The sequence below is a fragment of the Saccopteryx bilineata genome, unplaced genomic scaffold (assembly GCF_036850765.1).
Source record: "Saccopteryx bilineata isolate mSacBil1 unplaced genomic scaffold, mSacBil1_pri_phased_curated manual_scaffold_214, whole genome shotgun sequence".
NCBI classification, from domain to species: domain Eukaryota; kingdom Metazoa; phylum Chordata; class Mammalia; order Chiroptera; family Emballonuridae; genus Saccopteryx; species Saccopteryx bilineata.
In genome coordinates this window covers 1,437-7,370 of record NW_027095593.1, presented here as the reverse complement: position 1 = coordinate 7,370, position 5,934 = coordinate 1,437, and the positions used below count along the sequence as shown (strand labels likewise).

Sequence of the window (5,934 nt, the reverse complement as noted above, 5' to 3'; positions counted from 1 at the left end):
ATGGTAGAACATATTTCAAGATTTGATCTTATAAAACAATCTTAGGATGATCCACATGATCTTATGTTGTCAAATAAGTTTGTAAATATGATATATATGTTTGCTCTCTTTGGGTGTGGGAGACAGGCTATAAGCTGGCTAAGTCATTATAGCCTAAGGCGTAGTTTTAAAACTAAGCTTTTTCCCCACACCTTTGACTGTAGCATGGTGGGGGCTGGTGCATTCTTATGAGGAATCCCATTATGCCTCAGGTAAGTGACTTTATATCAGAGACTTCCTTATTTGTATCAATATATTGAATTAAAGGTTTTGATTTCTACACTATAAAATGGGGCAGAGGCCTGACCTGTGGTGGCACAGTGGATAAAGCATCGACCTGGAAATGCTGAGGTCACCGGTTCGAAACCTTGGGTTTGCCTAGTCAAGGCACATATGGGAGTTGATGCTTCCAGCTCCTCCCCCCCTTCTCTCTCTCTCTCTCTCCTCTCTAAAAATGAATAAATAAAATAAAAATAAAAAATAAAATGAGGCAGAGGAGCCCATGCTGGAGGAAAGCAGAGAAAGGCCACGTGGAGGAGAGGAGAAGCAGCCAGGATGGCGGAGTGCTGAAGGAGAAGCCAGTTTGTGCAGAGTTTGTGCAGGGAGAAGGAGATAGAACAGATGTGAATAAGGTGAAGTAGAAACTTTTGATTCTAGGAAACTCAGATAAGTCAGTGGCTTTGGGAGCACTGAATGGAAAGGGAAGTGTTTTCTCACTGTGTGTATTTCTCGCTCTCTGGGTGCGAGCTAGGATTAAAGTTAATGGCCCACTAGTTCTTGGCTCCATTGTTTCATTACCTTCTGTCTGAATCAAATGCAAACCTGCATGGGCCAGGCGGCTGTGATGGTGGCCGTGGCTACTGACTTTACAGACCCCCTGCCTAATTTTATAGTATTACCTGTCACCAAGCTTTTGTCATTTTTTTTACATATACCAGCACTAAGCTTTCAGTTTTTCAATAATATATAGTCCTATCCTGCCCCAGGGCCTTTGCTCATATTGTTACTGCTCCCTAAAATGTTTCTCTTTCTTCCTTTCTACCTGGTTAACTCCCATTCTTCTTTCAGTTCTAATTCTTTTGTTTGTTCATCAGGGAAACCCTCTCAAATCTCACTTTATTACCTGTGTCCATGGAACCTTCTTTTTTTTTTTTCTTTTTACAGAGTCAGAGTGAGGGATAGACAGGGACAGACAGACAGAAATGGAGAGATGAGAAGCATCAATCATTAGTTTTTTGTTGCGCATTGCGACACCTTAGTTGTTCATTGATTGCTTTCTCATATGTGCCTTGACTGTGGGCCTTCAGCAGACCAAATAACCCCTTGCTCGAGCCAGCGACCTTGGATCCAAGCTGACGAGCTTTTTGCTCAAGCCAGATGAGCCTGCGCTCAAACTGGCAACCTCGGGGTCTCGAACCTGGGTCTTCTGCATCCCAGTCTGATGCTTTATCCACTGCGCCACTGCCTGGTCAGGCGCAACCTTTTGTTTGTTTATTTTTTGTTTTGTTTTAACAGTTTGTAGGGCTGCTGTGTATGCTTGTAGAGGTTGTTCATCTAAACAAGGGTTACTAGCTTAGGAGAAAGAGCCGAAATGCCATTTGTGCTCCATGCACAAAGCCTTGCACATGGAGCAGGGCTGTGTCAACCTGGAAGAAGCACTGCCTTTTTCTAGTTCATCAATGACATTCTCTTGGTGGAAAAAAAAGGCATAGTGTAAAGCCAGTAGCCCCGGCCACCATCACAGCCTCCTGGCCCATGCACGTTCACATTTGATTCGGACAGTCGGTAATGAAACAAGGAGCCAAGAACTGGCGGGCCATTAGCTTTAATCCTAGCTCGCACCCAGTAGACGAGAAATACACACAGTGGGAAAACACTTCCCTTTCCATTCAGGGCTCCCAAAGCCACTGACTTATCTGAGTTTCCTAGAATCAAAGGACCACTGGACAGTAAGCTCTACGACAGTATGGAACTGTTTTTGCTTATTATCAAGGATTCCCAGCCCTGACCAGATAGTTCAGTTTGTTAGAACACTGCCTGAAAGCCCAGAGGTTGCCACTCTGATCCCCGGTCAGGGAACATACAGGAACAGATTGATGTTAATCTCTCTCTTTCTCTCTCTCTCTCTCTCTCTCTTTCCCTCTCTTGCTAAAATCAATAAAATTTTTTTTAAAAATAAGGGATTTCCAGCTCCTAGAACAGTGCCTGGCACATAGTGGGTATTCAGTAAACATTTTTGAATGCATGAGATATTTTTATTTGTTAAAAGATTTTATTTATAGCCTGACCAGGAGGTGGTACAGTGGATAGAGCATCAACCTGGGACACTGAGGACCCAGGTCGCCACATCGGATTTGGGCAGATGGTAAAACCCTGATGTCGCCAGCTTGAGCATGGGCTCATCTGGCTTGAGCACAGGATTGCCAGCTTGAGTGTGGGATCATAGACATGACCCCATGGTTGCTGGCTTGGGCCCAAGGTCGCTGGCTTGAGCAAGTGGTCACTAGCTCAGCTGGAGTCCCCCAGTCAAGGAACATACGAGAAAGCAATCAATGAACAATAAAGGTATATCAACAAAGAATTGATGCTTCTCATTTCTCTTCTTTTCTGTCTGTCCCTCTGTGTGTGTTGGGCAAACTAGTGTGTTAAGGTTGCTATCTTATACTTTGCCTGATTGGTGTGTGAGCACAGGACAGCACCATGTGTAAGGCTGTAGGTGCTTGCCCTCAGGGTGGCAGAGTATAAATTGCAGATTGACTGCCACCATTGGAAGGGGCCATTGCTTGCTGGAGAAGGGGTCCCTCCCCTCCATCCGGGCCTGCTTTGCTGGTGAGTCTGAGAGGGAGAGGGAACCGGTTTGCCCTACTTGCTTGCTCGTCAGTCAGCCATTGCAAGACTCTAATAAACAGAATGGCACACCATTCTCCAGCCCCACAGTTCCTTTTTCGTCTGCCCGAATCCAATGTGAACCTGCATGGCCACAGCCACTGGCATTACACTGTCCCTCTCCCTCTCTTGCTAAAAAAAAAAAAAAAAAAAAAAAGAAGAAGAAAGAAAAAGATTTTATTTACTAATTTGAGAGAGAGAGAAAAGTGGGGAAGTTGGGGAGAGTGGGAGGCATCATCTCATAGTTGCTTCACATATGTGCCTTGACCAGGCAAGCGTATGGCTTTGAACCGGTGACCTCAGCATTCCACTATGCCACCACAGGTCAGGCACATGGGACATTTTTTAATGTTAGAAGAATATTAGGCTTTTTGAAGATAGGGACTATGTCTGTTTTTCTTTTTTTTTTTAACTTTTTAAAAAATTTATTCATTTTAGAGAGGAGAGGGAGAGACAGAGAAAGAGAGAGAGAGGAGAGACAGAGAGAGAGAAGGGGGGGAGGAGCTGGAAGCATCAAGTCCCATATGTGCCTTGACCAGGCAAGCCCAGGGTTTCAAACTGGCAACCTCAGCGCTCCAGGTCGACTCTTTATCCACTGCGCCACCACAGGTCAGGCTGTTTTTCCCTTTTTATCTCCTCCCCCGCCCTCTGCAATTACCATACTGCTTTGCACAAAATGGCATTTAGTAAATTCCTCCTGATTTATTTAAAAATATTCAAAAGAAGCCATATGATGTTTTGTTCATAGAAAACTAAATCTGCATGTATATGATTATACACTGCCTGAGAGATGATGAACAGTTGCTATTTATGAAGCTGAAAGACAAAAAATGTTGAATGAATGAGAAATAGACTTCAATTGTAATGGGAAGGATTTAATTTAGCTTTTGAAATTCATTTCCTGAGATGAAGCTTATAAGATACTAGAAGATAATACCAAGGGAGGCTGAGAATTTTCTTTTCCTTTATACATAAATGATCTTTAAAAATTTTCTAAGCTAGAGCAATCATTTGAAGGCTAAAGGGTATTTCTGACTAGAGTTCTCAGCAATCTAATAAGAGATTTTTTTTTTTAAAAGACCAGTTCTTTCTCTTTTATTTTCTCTATTAATATTTTTTTTTTGTGTGTGGCAGAAACAGAGTCAGAGAGAGGGACAGACACACAGGAAGGTAGACAGATGAGAAACACCAATTCTTCGTTGTAGTTCCTTAGTTGTTCATTGATTGGTTTCTCATATGTGCCTTGACTGGGGGGCTACAGCAGACGGAGTAACCCCTTGCTCGAGCCAGCGACATTGGGTCCAAGCTGGTGAACCTTGCTCAAACCCGATGAGCCCGCGTTCAAGCTGGCGACTTTGGGGTCTCGAACCTGGGTCTTCCACATCCCAGTCCGACGCTCTGTCCACTGCACCACCACCTGGTCAGGCAAGAGATTTTTTTTTAAAATAAGGGTTTGAGCCTGACCTGTGGTGGCGCAGTGGGATGAAGCATCGACCTGGAACACTGAGGTTGCCGGTTCGAAACCCTGGGCTTGCCTGGTCAAGGCACATATGGGAGTTGATGCTTCCTGCTCCTCCCCCTTCTCTCTCTCTCTCTCTCTAAAAATCAATAAATAAAAAATAATAAATAAATAAATAAATAAATAAGGGTTTGATCCTTTGGTAATTCATAAGTGTGCTGATTGGGTGTTCATGCTCTTGTATGAGATGTGCCCCCTTAAACCATGTTACAACATCAGAACATTACCCACCTGATGTAAAAAAGGAAAAAAGTAAGGTTTTAGAGGGGAATAATTTTACAGAAAACTTGCAAAAATAGCAAAGAAAGTTTTTGTACTCCCCTCACTCAATTTTCCTCATTGTTAACATCTTACATTAACACAGTACATTTATAAAAATTAAGAAATTGAAATATATACATAACTAATTTTAAAATTTTTTATATTATTAATTTTAGAAAGAAAGAGAAGGGGAAGGGAAAGAGAGAGATAGAGAGAGAGAAACCTCGGTTCGCTGTTCCATCTACTTGTGAATTCATTGGTTGCCTCTTGTATATGCCCTAACCAACGATTAACCCTGTGACCCTGGTGCATAGGACCAATGCTCCAACTAAGTTACCTGGCCAGGGCTATACATAACTATTAAGTAAGGTGCAGACTTTGTTAGGATTTCCCCAGTTTCTCCAGTAATGCCCTCTTTCTGTCCTAAGTGAGACAATTTTTCTTCAATAGTACATAAAAAATTACATGATCTAAAGCAGTGATTTTCAACCTTTTTTGAGCCGCGGCACATTTTTTATATTTACAAAATCCTGGGGCACACCACCTACCAAAATGACACAAAATGATACTCTAACACAGTACATATTATACATATAGTTAATAATATAGTTTCTAAATGTATTTATACTCACTTAGTGTGAAACCTGGACCTGTTTCGATGAACACAAAAGGGATATCCTGGCAGGAATGGTAGAAAGACACACACGAAGCTCTTCCTCAACAGTTCTCAGTCTCTCTCTGTTTTTAGTTTTTATTGCAGTCAAGCTTGAGAAGCTCAGCTCACATAGATATGTGGTTGAAAACGGGAGCAATGTCAAAATAGCTTTGTTGGCCAGAATGGGGAACTCCTTGGCAACAGATAACCAAAAACTGTCAGTAAACTTCAGCTTTAAAGTTAGATAACATTGTGATGCATTGTATATCACCCTCTGCGGGGACCTCTTTTAAAAAGATAAAGGTTAAATATCTATATACACCATCAGGATATACATAACGAGCTGAGGCTGAGGCTTCATCTAGTGGTGGCAACATTTACCTCCAGTCCTGACCAGGATTAGAAATCGAGACCATGGGGAGGAGTAGCAGCTTCAACTACTCACCGCGGATGAGAGGCGGCCTACTATTGGTTCATTGCTAGTGTTCGGGATGCATCTTAGAAGGTGATTGGTCAGTGAGCGTTCCCTGTGCCTCCACTCTACCTGTCACTGATAGCTGGAGAGATTGTGAAG

General features: G+C 42.6%; 1 non-coding gene across 1 annotated transcript; it reads left to right on the top strand.

The window, feature by feature from the left end:
* Positions 1-4,578: 4,578 nt before the first annotated feature.
* LOC136318423 (small nucleolar RNA U13) lies at positions 4,579-4,681 on the top strand. The gene has a single exon (XR_010728068.1). It is a non-coding gene; the product is annotated as a small nucleolar RNA U13 (small nucleolar RNA).
* The last annotated feature ends 1,253 nt before the right edge of the window (positions 4,682-5,934 follow it).